The sequence below is a fragment of the Mustela nigripes genome, unplaced genomic scaffold (genome assembly GCF_022355385.1).
Source record: "Mustela nigripes isolate SB6536 unplaced genomic scaffold, MUSNIG.SB6536 HiC_scaffold_20, whole genome shotgun sequence".
Lineage (NCBI taxonomy): Eukaryota > Metazoa > Chordata > Mammalia > Carnivora > Mustelidae > Mustela > Mustela nigripes.
The window spans coordinates 434,856-449,902 of record NW_026739436.1 but is presented as its reverse complement, the minus strand read 5'-3'; the positions used below and the strand labels follow the sequence as shown (position 1 = coordinate 449,902).

The 15,047-nt window shown below is 39.4% G+C and overlaps 1 protein-coding gene across 4 annotated transcripts in view; it reads left to right on the top strand.

Moving 5' to 3' along the window:
* Positions 1-15,047, top strand: part of LOC132008035 (probable ubiquitin carboxyl-terminal hydrolase FAF-X) — a 161,853-nt gene that overhangs the window by 11,145 nt on the left and 135,661 nt on the right. Inside the window, exon 2 of one of the 4 annotated variants that reach the window (XM_059386430.1) lies at positions 13,469-13,541. The exons of the other annotated variants lie outside the window; for them this stretch is intronic. The gene's annotated coding sequence lies outside the window, so the exon portion shown is untranslated. The remainder of the gene's footprint in view (positions 1-13,468; positions 13,542-15,047) is intronic. 4 annotated transcript variants of the gene reach the window in all.

Genomic DNA, 15,047 nt, shown 5'->3' with positions numbered 1-15,047 from the left:
AATGTCCCATATCTGCGGGTCTACAGAGGGGAGACAGTCCGGGATAGAGGACGAGTTGAAGGGAATAGAGGTGAGCAGAAGTCAAGGGAGATGGAGAGAGACGAATGGTGGCCTGAAGTTTGTGGAGGATGTCTCTGCCTAGTAGGGGAACAGGGCAGGAAGGGATAATGAGGAAGGAGTGAGAATGAGAAGGGGAATCCGTTCAGGGGTTAGGCTGCACCTCAGGGGCAGGGTGGCCTTTGGAGTGGAGGAAGTACCATCAGTTCTCATAACTGCAACTGGGGAGGGACGAGTAGGACCCAAGTAAAGGCAGGACAGAATAGGTAGCCTCCATGTCCAACAGAAAGGAAATGGACTTACCCACTACCTGGAGTGTGACCCTGGGCTTGGTATGGGTGAGAGGGGTGTCCAAGTCTGGGCTCCGTCAGTCATCCTCCAATCTGAGAAGTTGGATGGCAGGACTTACCATCTCGGGGTCTCCCACGCATGGAGGTTCCAGGAATCCCCGAAGGCTGGGGCAGTCCAATTTCCAGTGGCCCATCATGCGGCATTGAGGGCACAGCCTAGTAGGTGCTTTTGGATTGGGACATTGATGGGCCTAGTGTCCCTCGTCTCCGCACTTGAAACAGGCCCCCAGAGGGGCACGGTTAAGTGCTCCCTTCTGTTGACCCCAGAACCTGCCGGCCTCGGGGCTGCTACCAGGGCTTGCGTCTGCAGTTGGACCTTCTGTTGGGGAGTCTGGCTTGGCGCTTAATTTCTGCTGCCTCCTCTCGGGAGTTAAAAGACTTTAAATGGCATTTTGACCAGATCAGAAATGGGAGCTTGAGGGCCCTCTTCCACTTTCTTTAATTTTTTCCGAATGTCAGCAGCTGACTGAGAAATAAAGTGGGTAGCTTGAAACAGTTACTCTTGCTGGAGATGCCGGGTCTAGGCGAGTGTATTAAGTCAGCACCTCGCTGAGTTGGTTAAGAAACATCGCCCGGTTTTCATTGGGTGCCTGAATGATCTCCCTTCACAGACCTTCTACAACTTCTCAGGTTTTGTCTCAAGTCATTTCCTTCCAAACAACCATCTCATTTAGGACAAAATTACATCCTTTTACTTTCAACAAAATGTACTCCCATTCCTTAAATCTTTCTTACATATCTTCTACTTTCCTACATACAGAGTTGCTTCCTTCATTTCCATCAGTCTTACGGTTAGCAGGATTTTGTACTCTTAGGAATACCTTTACTCATAACCTCTGGTCAGTTATTAGTCAGTTGTGAATGGTTATAATAGAATTCTTTAGATGTCAATTTATGAATCAGTTAAGCACAAACTGTGCTTACTAACAGATTTAAATAGTCTTCTTTTCTTTGTTCTAAGTCAAAAGCACAAACCTATGTTCAGTAATCAATGACTTGGCATTTTATCCTCTTTGAAAAAGACCTAAATGTCCAACAAATTTAATTCCATTTGTCATCCGAGCAAAACTTTAAACTTTCAGGTTACCAAAGACTTTGAAAGCTATCTCAGCAATTACCAATTAAAACTCTGAGACGGACAATTCGCCATCAGTTTAGTCATTTCTTTGCTAACAGATTTTAACAATAACACGAGCTTATTTGACTTTCAGTAAACTTTGATTGAAGTTCCACATTTACTGCAGATAACTTTGTCAGGAGTTGGGATAGGAGTGAGGAGGGAGAGAGAGGGCACCGGTTCAGAAATCCTGAAAATAAGGGACCTTGGCCAATCTGCCTTGGTGTCTGCCAAGATTATTTAGGTCCATGAGAATCTGATAATTAAATGTGCCTTTCAGAGGCCATTGGGACTGATTTAAGATTGGCCAACAGGCCTAAAACACCCCAGGGAGTTTTAGGGTTGAATTTGGATTGGAAGGTCCCCATGATTCGTTGCCAGGCAACCCGAGGTCTGGAGGAAGGCGTCCCCTTGTCCACCACTGGGTTGCAGAAAAACTGTGTCAACTGCCATAGAAGTTAGGACTTCTCCCAGCCTCTGGGAATCACGGAGGTCACCTGGTGACCTGCGGGGTCCACCCTAACGCCGCCACAATTAGGGCAGGGCTTTCCGGAGGGAGGCGCGGTATCAGGGAAAACTCGACATGGCTTCAGTGGCATTTGGATAGGCAGATCCAGGTCCAGATCCGCCTAGGAAGAGGAGAGGAAGAGGAGAAAATGTCCTAAATGCTTTAGGTCCAGGTCCGCCTAGAAAGGGGAGAGAGCTTCCCCACCAGGGTAGGGGCTCAATCTCCTTCCTGGTTTCGGCACCAAATGTAAGGTTTTTATAGGCGAGATAAACACAACACCAGGCGAGGTAGGCACAGGGAAAGATTTATTAAAAACACTCTCCACATAGTTTCAGGGCTCAGGAGAAGGGGAGCCAGGAAGCCCTGGGAGGTGGGCACCCTAGGGCGAGGTTCCACCTCTCTGGAAAGCGGAGATGGGGAACCTGCACTGGGAGGGAGTTGGTGGGGTTCTTTTATTGAGCCAAGGCAGGGCATGGGCTCACATCCATATATGGTAGGGTGTTTGGTGATCAGAGGGTGTGGGGTGGGTGGTCCTGATTCTTCTGTTTCCTGCACAGGTATCAGGTTACCTATGGAGCCGTGACCTGGGCATACATCCTTTTGGCAGGAGAGTCAAGGGTTGAGGAAGTCGAGGGAGGGGGCTGGAAGCTGGCAGCCCTGGCAGTCTTTTCTGTTGTTCCTCCTTATTCCGGAGCCACCAACCCAACAGTCAGAATTAAGATTTCTAAGTCACTGGTAGTCCTAGCACTGGAAAGTGTCAGCATTTAGGTAGTTATTATTGAATATCAACAGTTCATCATTTCCTACATGATTTACCCTATTTTTACAGTATTACTGATAGTATTCATTACCTGGAGTAGTTTAACCTCACTGTTAATCATTTTAAGATGAAAAAATGATGTCAGAGAGGTGAAAGGCAACCAAAGCAGTACAGTCTTGAATTACCTTTTTCATGAAATTGCCATCATAATGTCATATCTAACAAGTTAACTTTTTGAATTCTGTTGCTTTTTTATTCCTCTTAAAAAGTTCTCTGTTGAGGGGCACCTGAATGGCTCAGTCATTAGACATCTGCCTTCAACCTAAGTCATGATCCCAGGGTCCTGGAATCAAGCCCCATGTTGAGCTCCCTGAGCTCAGTGGGAAATCTGCTTCTCCCTCTCCCATTTACCCTGCTTGTGTTCCCTCCCACACTATATCTCTCTCTGTCAAACAAATAAATAAGATCTTTTAAAAAATATTTTCTGTGAGTTATTTCACGTTTATTAATTCTCTCCCTGCTAAACTTGGCAAAGTCAGAGACATAGAGAGGTCCTGCATGTTATTTGACTTACTTTCCAAAATCTAGACCTGTTTGGTGGGATCTGGAACTGCTTGTGCATTACTTAATGGTACTTCAGTTTATCCTTTTTAAACATACTGGAAACCCAAGTTTAAAGAAGTCATTTTACTTTGTATGGTTCTGAGCTGGTACTTTGAGGATTAGATTTCATTTTCTATCAGCATGTAAAGGAATGAGAAGATAATTTAAAAAGAAAAAGGGAACGGGATCTCTGTTTTTCTATATCATATGCCCATTTTGTTTCTGCTGATTTATTTCATTTAACATTGTTTTTGCTGATGGTCACTAACACTGGTGACATTGACCACCTTCCTCTTTTTCTGGTCATTTTCCTTAGGTAGCTATTTCTGTGAGCTTCTAAATTGTCTATTTTTGGTTTGACTCTCAGAATTTACTATATGATATAAGAACCATGTTCTGCTTACACAGAATTTTGTCTCTCAGATAATGTGAGTTATTTTATTTTATCAGTGATTTTATTTGACAAAAGGGAGTGCTTGAGTGGGGAAGACACAAAGGGAAAGGGAGAAGGAGGGAGACTACTTGAGCTCAGTCCAAGGACCCTGGGATCTTGACCTGACCTGAAGGCAGTCACTTAACCACCTGCACCATCCAGGTGCTCCACTGAGTCTTTAAATAGTGCTTTAAGAACCTAGACGAGTAGGATGCCTGGGTGGCTCAGAGGATTAAGCCTCTGCCTTCAACTCAGGTCATGATCTCAGGGTCCTGGGATTGAATCAGGCATCATTTTACTCTCTGCTCAGCGGGGAACGTGCTTCTCTCTCTCTCTGCCTACATGTGATCTCTGTTAAATAAATAAAATCTTAAAAAAAAAAAAAAAAACCTAGATGAGTGATACTTAAAATTTGAACATTAAGAAAAATCACCTGGAAAGCTGGTTTAAAACAGATTGTTGGTCTCTTCAGACAACAGATGATCTAAACCTGGAAAAGACCCTTGAGAATTTGCAGGTCATGTCTTCAGATGGACTTGGAAAACCATTAGCCTATACTGTTTCCAGTGAACCCCACATTTCTTTAAGATTAAATACTGAATTTCTCTAATTTTTCTTAAACTTTGGTGTTTGTAGTTTTTTTCTTTGTTTGTTTTTTAAAGATTGTTATTTATGACAGAGATTACATGCAGGCAGGGGTAGGGGGGTAAATAGGCTCCCCACTGAGCAGAGAGCCTGAAGCAGGGCTGATCCCAGGACCACAAGAACATGACCTGAGCCAAAAGCAGAGGCCCAACCCCTGAGCCACCCAGGTGCCCCTAAACTTTTGTGTTTATTTGTAAGTTTACATATACTAGGTAGTGTAGCAGGCAATGGGCAACAATAGGAATAAAAACAATTGTATGAATCCGTTGATTTACAGATTTACCGATTACCTCCCCCAAAACCTTTCGAAGCTCATTCTGTGAGATACATTGCACCATTTTCGAAGCAGGACATCGTGAGTTGTGGGACATTCATGTTCAAAGGAGACAAAAATGGAAAGGGCATAGTTAAACTAAATAATAACTACTTTGGTGTCTAGGGATAAGTGGATATTAAGTTATGGTTTATCATTTGATGCAGAACTTTTCATGTACATACCTTCATTTGTGTGTGTGTGTGTGTGTGTGGCATACACTTGGGCATATATGTACATTTGTGTCAGTGGGTGTTTAGTTTCGTATTTGAAACTTAACGCATATTTATGTGGGGCAGGAAAGTTTGGAGACCATAGAGAAGGCAGAACACTTGTACAAACATTTTATCCCCCATGATACCACCATGTGGAAGCAATCATATGAAGGTTTTTCTACCACTTTTTTGGGTTCATTGTTTAAAATAAGATGTAATTTCAGACCTTCATCCTGTGTATTATAAATTAATCTTTCCCTTGGTGTCCCTTTTAGATTGTCAACAATTTTTGTTATTAACATGCTGTGATGAACATTTTGAGCTGATAAGTGTTAGAATGTTGAGTCAAAGTTTTCATTAGTTTCAGTACATTTCAGTTTAATAATAAGTGTTTTCGAATGTTCGTCTTTACTCACTGTTCTGCTAGAACTCTGCTGTGTGTCATTTCTTCATTCTACTTGGGAGACATTGCTTTCATGATCCTGATTTCTGTGTCACATACTTTTTACCTGTCCCCCCAATACTGCTCAAAACTGGCATCATTAGGGCGCCTGGGTGGCTCAGTGGGTTAAGCCGCTGCCTTCAGCTTAGGTCATAATCTCAGGGTCCTGGGATCGAGTCCGGCATCGGGCTCTCTGCTCAGCAGGGAGCCTGCTTCCTCCTCTCTCTCTCTCTGCCTGCCTCTCTGCCTACTTGTGATCTCTGTCTGTCAAATAAATAAATAAAATCTTTAAAAAAAAAATTAAAATGCACACATACGGGCACCTGGGTAGCAAAAAAAATGACTTAAAAAATGCTTAAAAAATCACACATACATCCAGAAACACCCCTCATATCCTCTGTCCATTTTAACTTTCTGCATACTAGGCTTACAGCTTTGCAACTTTAGTTTCAAAGAAACTCAACCACAACCCCTCCTTAAACCCCTGTTTTTTTTTGTTTTTTTGTTTTTTTGTTTTTTTTTTTTTAAGATTTTATTTATTTATTTGACAGACAGAGACCACAAGTAGGCAGAGAGAGAGAGAGGGAAGCAGGCTCCCTGCTGAGCAGAGCCTGATGCGGGACTCGATCCCAGGACCCTGAGATCATGACCTGAGCCGAAGGCAGAGGCTTTAACCCACTGAGCCACCCAGGCGCCCTAACCCCCTGTTTTTAAAAAAAGAAAAGTCAGTTACTTTTCATCTTCAATGACTGAGGTTACTAGATGGTTTAAGTATAACTGTCAGGTGGCTCAGGCTCTTTTAATTTGTCTTTTTATTTTATCTTTTTTCTTTTAAGATTTATTTTAATGAGAACAGGCGAGAAAGCAAGGGGAGGGGCAGAGAGACAGGAGAGAGTCCTCAAGCATGGAACCATTCTCAGGGGTCAGATCCCAGGACCCTGAGATGATGACCTGAGTGAGCCAAAATCAACAGTCAGACACTTGACTGACTGAACTACTCAGGTGCCCCTAAGTAAGTCTTCTAAAAAACTGTCTTCCTCCTGACTTTTCTGAGGAGGCTCTTCTTACTTGCAGATTAGGTACTTTTTTTAATCTGCCATTTTCAGAGATGTATTGTGTTTATTATATTATTTTTCTGTTTATGTAAATTAAACAGTCACAAGTAATACATGATGACTTGAAAATTTTATGTAATTCAGTATCAGAGTTTATATTAGTAGTTCTCAGTTTTGGGTGATTTTGCTATCCTATCAGACATTCAGCAATGTCAGAGACATCTAAAAATGTCTGACATTTTTCGAGCTAATGATTTAGGGGCAAGTTGGTATGTACTGGCAGGTATCTGGTAGTTAGAGATCAGTGTTGCTCGAAACATTTTAGAGTGCACAGAACCATACAAGTTAGTATCTTCTCTTCTTCATCCACCACCCCAAAGTTATATAGTCCAAAATGTTTATCATACTAAAGCTAAGATAACTTGGTCTGCAGTTTCCATATGATCATACTTCTCCTATTAGACTTGTGGCCCATAGCTTGTGTACAGGTAAATTAGAGGGAGAAAGAGTTTTAGAAGAGAAGCCTAAAGTAGTAGTGTCCACAGATTTATTCTTTGCCTAATATGAGAAGGGTATTGTCTGAGCCACATAAATATCAGTGTCTGAAAGTGAATTGCTGTTTTTGGAGGATTATTTTAGCCATACTCAGTAAAGCCTGAGTGGGAGAATTAGTTGTAAAAAAAGAACCATGGGAGGCTTCTTTGGCTTCCTTCCAGCTACATAGGGCCACAATACACATATTCCTCATTCCTACCTCCTTTTTTCTTCCTACTCTTCCCAAGTATGTGTAAAATTCTTACCATACTGATTTCACTAGAAGGGAGTTACTTTGACATAGCTTCCAGTCTTTTCCATGGTTCTTTAGTGTTCTCCTCCCTCCCTCCAAACCCCGCCCCCAACCCTTGTTCTTAAAAATAGGCTCAATGCTGGGGCTCAAACTCACAATCCTGAGATCAAGGGTAAGTCACCCAACTGGCTGAGCCACCCAGGTGCACCTAATATTCTCCCATTTAATTTAATTGTTGATGTGAATGCTTTGATGTTTCCTGTTACTCTCTTTGGACTGTGTTTTCTGTTTACTTGGAGTGTCTTCTCATATGTGTGATGTATAATCTTGAGTTCCTGTGTCATCTTCAGTTACCTCTAATTGCTAATGATTTCCTCTATGAACTTCAATAGCACTTTATCATGAACTTAATGTTTGCTTGGTTTTTGTTTTTGTTTTTTTTTTTTTTGACATCTTTTGTATTTTTGTATTCTCTTAAGTACAGTTCTGCTTGCATGGTCTTTTGCTTAGTAGGTAGTTTTTAATAATTCAGTTTTGCTTACTTATCAACACTTGGGCAATGAATACATAGATTCTAAAGAATTATTACAAAATGCAAATTATTTTATCACAATATTATTTGATATTGACTGGTTTATTATTACACAATCTGAGAGAGTATCCTTGTGCTTGTTATTCATAGATTATTTTGTGATGCCTGTTGAGTGAAGTTGATTTCTAAGGTAAAGCTTCTTTTTGAATGATCATATTGGTCTGGTTAAGTGTGTGTGGTGCTTAATAAAATGTTATATCACCCTTAGGATTAAGGATTGGATTATAATTCTCGCCCTTCAGCCACCTACTGAGCAAGTTATATAACCTCATTGAATTATCTTCATTCATTGAATACCTTGCTAGTCACAGGGAGATGTATAACTAATCTCCACTTTAAGACTGTACATCTAATGGGCCAGACAGTAAAAGCTATATTAAAATAGAGGTGTAAAAAGTAAAATAGTAGATGTGAAAGAAATAATTTCAGTTTGAGGTTGTGTATTGTTTGGTGGTCTTTAAAGCTGTAGGATTTTGGTAACTATACAAATTTAGGTCAGGGATTTCCAGAGATAGTAAACACTTGAGATTGAGGAATGAAAGTGTGTGGTATATTTAGAAAAAGACTAGAAGTAGAATATGGAAGAAACCCTGAATATTTATTTAGGAGGAGGGAATTATGGGATGAGACTACAAAGCTAATTTGAATGAGATTAGATCGTAAGGAATTTCAAGTGCCATGTTAAGGTTCTTACATTTAATTTTTTTTTTTTTTAGATTTTTGTTTATTTATTTGACCAAGAGAGACGTCAAGACAGCACAAGCAGGGGGAGTAGGTGAGGGAGAAGCACACTCCCCACTGAGCAGAGAGCCCAATGTGAGGCTTTATCCCTTTATCCCAGTACCCTGAGATCATGACCTGAGCCAGGGGCAGATGGGTAACAACTGAGCCACCCAGGAGCCCACATTTAATTTTTAAACAATAAAGTGGGCCCTTTTCCTTTTGGGAAAAGGAGACATGATGAAATCTGTGTCTTGTAGACAGGTTGGGAGAAATTCTGGTGACTTTTTGGAGGTAAGGTGAAGATGAATCTGGTAGCTGAAGAACTGAAATGTTATTTTTAGCAGTTTGGGTGAAAGATGTTTAGAGATACATATTTTATTTGTTTATTTGACAGAGAGCCATCACAAGTAGGCAGGGAGACAGAGAGAGAGAAGCAGGCCTCTTGCTGAGCAGAGAGCCCAATGCAGGATTCCATTCCAGGACCCGGGGATCATGACCTGAGCCAAAGGCAGAAACTTAACCCCCTGAGCCACCCAGGCGCCCTTAGAGATATGTTTTGAGGAATGAAATTAAGCATTGATATTCCTAGGACAGGAGTGCCTGGGTGGCTCAGTCAGTTAAGGGTCTGCTTAATGAGTCATCATGATCTCAGGATCCAGGGATCAGAGTCCTGCTTCAGACTCCTTTCTCAGCTGTGAGAGTCTGCTTCTCCCTTTCTCTGCCACTCCCACTGCTTGTGCTTTCTCTCTCTCTCTCAAATAAATAAAATCTTTTTAAAAAGAGAGAAAGGTTCATAAGGCTGCCGTGGTCAGGCAGAGATGCTATTTTGACTTTTTTGTCACTGGCTGAAATACTGAACTAAGAGCCAGGGTATAACAAAACATTACCAAACGTGGCAACTTAAAACAACATATTTATCTTAGAGTTTCTGATGTCAGGAATCTAGGACCAGCTTCGGTTCTGGTTCAGGGTTATTTAGAGACTGCATTCAGGTGCCGGCAGTGGGTAGCAGTTACCCATCTGAGGGCTTGATTGGGGCTGAAGTATCCCACATCTACCAAAACTCATTTATTTGACTTGTGGCAGGCAACATCAGTTCCTTGCCATGTGGATATCTTGGCAGTACTGCTTTAGCATTTCAGGGCAAGTGTTAGCTGCCATGTTGAGAATACACTTTTTAACAAGTTTCAAGAATATTAATGCTGGTAAAGATTTTTACCATAATAAATTTTCCCTAGATACAAAAATCTGCTAGGGAAGATATAATATTAAGAGGAATTTTAGGTTTACTCCTATGAAGAATAGAGATAAGCAGTGATTCTAAGCTTTGGAGTGAATGGTTTTAGATGACATTTTTACCTTGGTTCTGTTTTTTTTATCACAGTAAGATAATTAGCAAAGGAGCTTATTTTGTATGTTTCATTTCTCAGACTTTCTGTTTTCAGGCTTCTTCACACTGTAAAATGTTTTGCGAAATCTCAAGAAGCTTCAGTTTATGTGTGTTCTTGATATTTACCATAGTGTAATTTAGAATTTATAGACTTACAATTTTAGATTATATAATCATGTAATTTATAATTCCTAATTATATAAATATAGATTATATTATGTAATTATAAAATACTAGAATTTATAGACAATAAATAGACAAAGTTATTTACCTTTTCATTTGAAAAAAGTAATTACTAACAAATATTTTTCAAAGATTCCAAGCAAAAAAATTACTTAACATTTTTTATAGACTTTTTAAAATAATATATTTTTTTATTTATTTAAAAGAGAGAGAGAGAGATCCCAAGTAGGCAGAGAGAGCAGGCAGAGAGGGTGGAAGAGGCTCCCTGCTGAACAGAGAGCCCGATGCGGGGCTCCATCCCCAGACCCTGGAATCATGACCTGAGCTGAAGGCGAAGGTTTAACCCACTAAGCCCCCCAGGAGCTCCTTTTTATAGACTTTTTTAAGAGCAGTTTCAGATCTGCAGAAAACTTCCACAGAAAATAGGATTCCTGTACTCCCCACCCCAAAGTTGCCTGTTACATTAGTGTGATTAGGGTGATAGATTTTTCATAATTAATTAACCTATATTTATATATTAGTATTGACTAAAGTCCATTGTTTACATTAGGGTTCACTTTTTGAATTGTATAGTTTTGTGGATTATGGCAAATGCAAAATGCCATGTATTTGTTGTTATAATATCAGATAGGGTAGTTTTAGTCTCTAAAATGCCTGGTGTGCCTCTTGTTCATCTCTCTTACCCACTGCCCAAGTACTTAGTGTTTGTACATTTTAGTGCTTTTTCTAGAATGTCATATAGCTGGAATCATACTGTATATAGCTTTTTCAGACTGTCTGCTTTTAACTTAGCAGTGTAACATGTAAAGATCTCCATGTCTTTGATAGTTTATTTCTATCACTGAATAATATTTCATTGAATGTGCCACAGTTTTTTCACCTGTCACTTGCAATATTTGACAAATGTGAGTGAAGCTGCTAACATTTATGTAGGCTTTTGTATGAATATGTTTTCATTTGACTAAGCCTAGAAGGGTGATTGCTGAATTGTATGGTAAGCCTGTTTTTAGCCCTGTGAGAAACTTCCAAATTATCTTTTAAAGTGTGGACTACCACTTTGCATTCCCAAAAGGAATATATAAAAATTCTCTTACTAGGACAATAAGACTATCATTTTGCTATCAGGATAGGAAGCCTAAAGCATTTTGTAGACTGTATAAAGATAATAATGTTTCATTATTCTATTTTGATAGTCATTGTAGCCGTATTTCTAGATCTTGAGGAAAGAAATGAGTGAAAATAATTGGAGGAAGTTTTTGAACACCTACATCAGATAAAGATTTTGGATTTGAGGTGGAGGATTTCTTTTTTTTTTTTTTTAAAGATTTATATTTATTTGTTATATATAGAGAGAGATACAGAGTGCAAGCACAGGCAGACAGAGTGGCAGGCTAGAGGCAGAGGGAGAAGCAGGCTCCCTGCCGAGCAAGGAGCCCGATGTGGGACTCGATCCCAGGACGCCGGGATCATGACCTGAGCCGAAGGCAGCCGCCCAACCAACTGAGCCACCCAGGCATCCCGAGGTGGAGGATTTCTTAACATGAGTTATGAAAACAGTTGCAAAGGATAAGTGGAGATTGGCAGACCTTGGCCTAAGGCATTTGTTTACTCAAATTTTGTTAGTGTTTGCTAGATGGTTGGAGAACTTGACATATTTTTTGGATGTCTTGGAATTCACTGATGAACAAAACTATAAGGCCACAGTCATTATGGAGCTTAGGTTTTACTAGATCAAGTAGTAGTCACATACATAGCAAAAAAGGGAAGTTCATAGGTCTACAAAAGTCAGTTGTAGAAAGAATGAAGTCAAAGTGACCTCTTCAGAAAGGCCACATTTTCTTTGAGGCTTAAAGAAATAAGCAGAAGCCTCCAAAATATCTTGAGGAGCATACTTCACAGCAACATGAAGAAGTAAAAAAAAAAGTTACTTTAAAGTTTAGGGCAGGTTTATTCTCCTGAAAATAATATTCTCACGAATTTTTTTTCTTATGAAGGAAAAAAAACCTTGGGAGATCACTTATTGGGTAATTGTTTAGGATTAGCACCCAGTTTTATCATAAATATTTTGAAAAATCATTACATGTATTATTCTTTATAAACTGTACTTTGCAAAGGTTTTCATTTTAGTTCTGTTTCTTCATGAACATAGAAATATGTCAACCCAATAAATACCGGATTAGTTTCATCTTGTCCTATGGCAAGGAAAAGAATGAACTGCTGCTTTATATAATATACTTTTCCAGACAGTGGTATGTTAACAGATGCACTTTCAGACTTATCAAATAAATTGTAACAATTCAAAGTTTTAATTTAAATGCTGTTATTAAAATTTAAATATACTGCTAATTTACAAGTATTTTTGTACTTTACCTCATTTTGCATAAGATTTAGAATGCTTATTGAACTGTAGTGAGAGTAAGCTTTATTATATGCACTTAAACATTTTAAGTCACTGTGACTTCTATTTTCTATTTCTATTTCTACTTGTTATAATATTAATTGCAGAATGGTTCATAGTTGCTATTAAAGTTTACTATTTCAAACTTGGTCTTTTTGAAAATAGTGGTTTGTGAAAACAGTGAGGTAAATAGCTTTGAGTTTTTTATCCTTGCCCATCTACTGAGTCCATATTATGCATGTGTTTATTAAATTGTAAAACACATACAACATAAAATTTTAACATTTTCCTGTTTTTAAGTATATAGTTGACAAGTATATAGTTGACTGGTACTAAGTATACTCAACTTTGTTATACAGCCATGTCACCATTCTTCTCCAGAACTTTATTGATCTTACAAAATTGAAACTATCTAATCAGATTGAATCCATCACCATTGCCCCCCTACTTCCCAGCTCTTTGCTGCTACTCTTGTACTTCTGTCTCTCTAGATTTGATTACTTTAAGGATATCATATGAATTGAATCATAAAAGTATTTGTCCTTTTGTAAGAGGCATATTTTATTTGACATAATGTGCTTCGAGGTTCTTCAATTTGTAACGTGTCAGAATTATGTTTTTGAAGCAGGAGAGCAAGGTTCTTGTCTAAGGGTATAAAAGAATGAGTCTTGACTCTCACAGACAAAGGAGAGTGAGTAAAGCCATAGAGTTTTATTAAGCCAGTATACAGAAAAAGGTGTCAGGAATGAGAGGTGTCCCAATCATGATTGTCACTGAGGGCTTCTGGGGTTGGTCTCTTACTAACCAGGGTATTTAAGTCCTTTTAACGTCTCTACGGGTAGCAGCAATTTAGTAGGGACTAGTGATAACCCCTTTAATGGCTTGCTTCCTTTCTAGGCTCTGTTAATTCTTTGGAAGACAAGTGACTTATAACAAAACCCTGCCTCTGACACTAGGACAGGATGGTCTGGTATGTTCCCTTATCTTCAGTTGTTGTACACCTACCTCCACATTTTTGGGCTTTCTGTGAGTCTGATCCCGTAGCTTCCTGCCTAGCCCCACCAGTCCCTTATTCATCCTAAGGCTGACTCATATGCTCTTGTATTTGTATACCACACCATGTTTATCCATTCATTTGTCAAATACTTGCTGCTGCATTTTTGCCTTTGGGAATACTGTTTCAGGGAACATGGTTGTGCATATACTTCCTTGAGACCCTGCTTTCATTTCTTTTGGATATACTCAGAAGTGGGATTGCTGAATTGAATGGTAATTCTGGTTTTAATATTATTTTGAGTAAATAAAATATTCTTTTCCCCCTTTTTTCTTTTTTAAAATTTTATTTATTTGTGAGAGAGTGCTCGCACAGGCAGGGGAAGCCACAGGAAGATGGGAGAAGCAGTCTCCCTGCTGAGCATGGGCGGGGGGGGGGGGGGGGCTCTGGGATCATGATTTGAGCCAAAGGCAGACACTTAACCGACCAAGCCACTCAGGCATCCCTAAAATATTCTTTTCCCATAGTTGTACACCATTTTGCATTCCCATGAGCAGTGAGGTTCCAGTTTTTCATGTTGTGGCTGATCCTTATTATTTTCTGTTTTTTTTGGTTTTTGATGGTGGCCATCCTAAGGGGTATTGTGATTTTGATTGTCATTTCTCCAATGATTTGTGGTGTTGGATATCTTTTTATATGCTTGTTCATTTGTATATCATCTTTGGAGAATGTTTATTCAAATCCATTGTCCATTTTGAAATCAAGTTATTTAGATTTTTTTTGTCATTGAGTTGCAGAAACTTTTTATATTCTAGATATTGACCCTTTATCAAATACATGATTTGCATATTTTTGTTCAGTTCTGCAAATTGCCATATGAACTGCAGATTTGTATCTTTTGATGCAGAGCAGCTTCTGATTTGGGGACAGTCTAGTTTGTCTGTTTTTGCTTTGTTGTTGGTGTTCTTGGTGTTTTATCCAAGAAATCCTTGCCACTTTTGATGTCTTAAGAATTTTCTTCTGTGTTTTTGCCCTGAGATTTTTAATTTTTAAAAAAACCTGTTCATTTATTCATTTACTTATTTTTTAAGTAATCTCTACATCCAGGATGCCTGGGTGGCTGGCTCAGTTGTTTAAGCCTCTGCCTTTGTCTCAGGTCATGATCCCAGGGTCCTGGGATAGAGTCCCCTATCAAGCTCCTTGCTCGCCAGGAGCCTGCTTCTCCCTCTGCCAGCTGTTCCCCCTGCTCGTGCTCTCTCTCTGACAAATAAATAAGTAAAACGTTAAAAAAAAAATCAATGTCTACATCCAACTTGGGGCTCAGATTTAAAACTCTGAGATTAAAAGATTGTATGCTTTTCCCACTGAGCCAGGCAGGCACTCCTGTCCTGAGATTTTTGTAGTTTTGGGTTTTCACAGGTAGATCTTTAACCCATTTTTCATTAATTTCCGGTTGTGGTATAATGAAGCGTCCAATTTCAT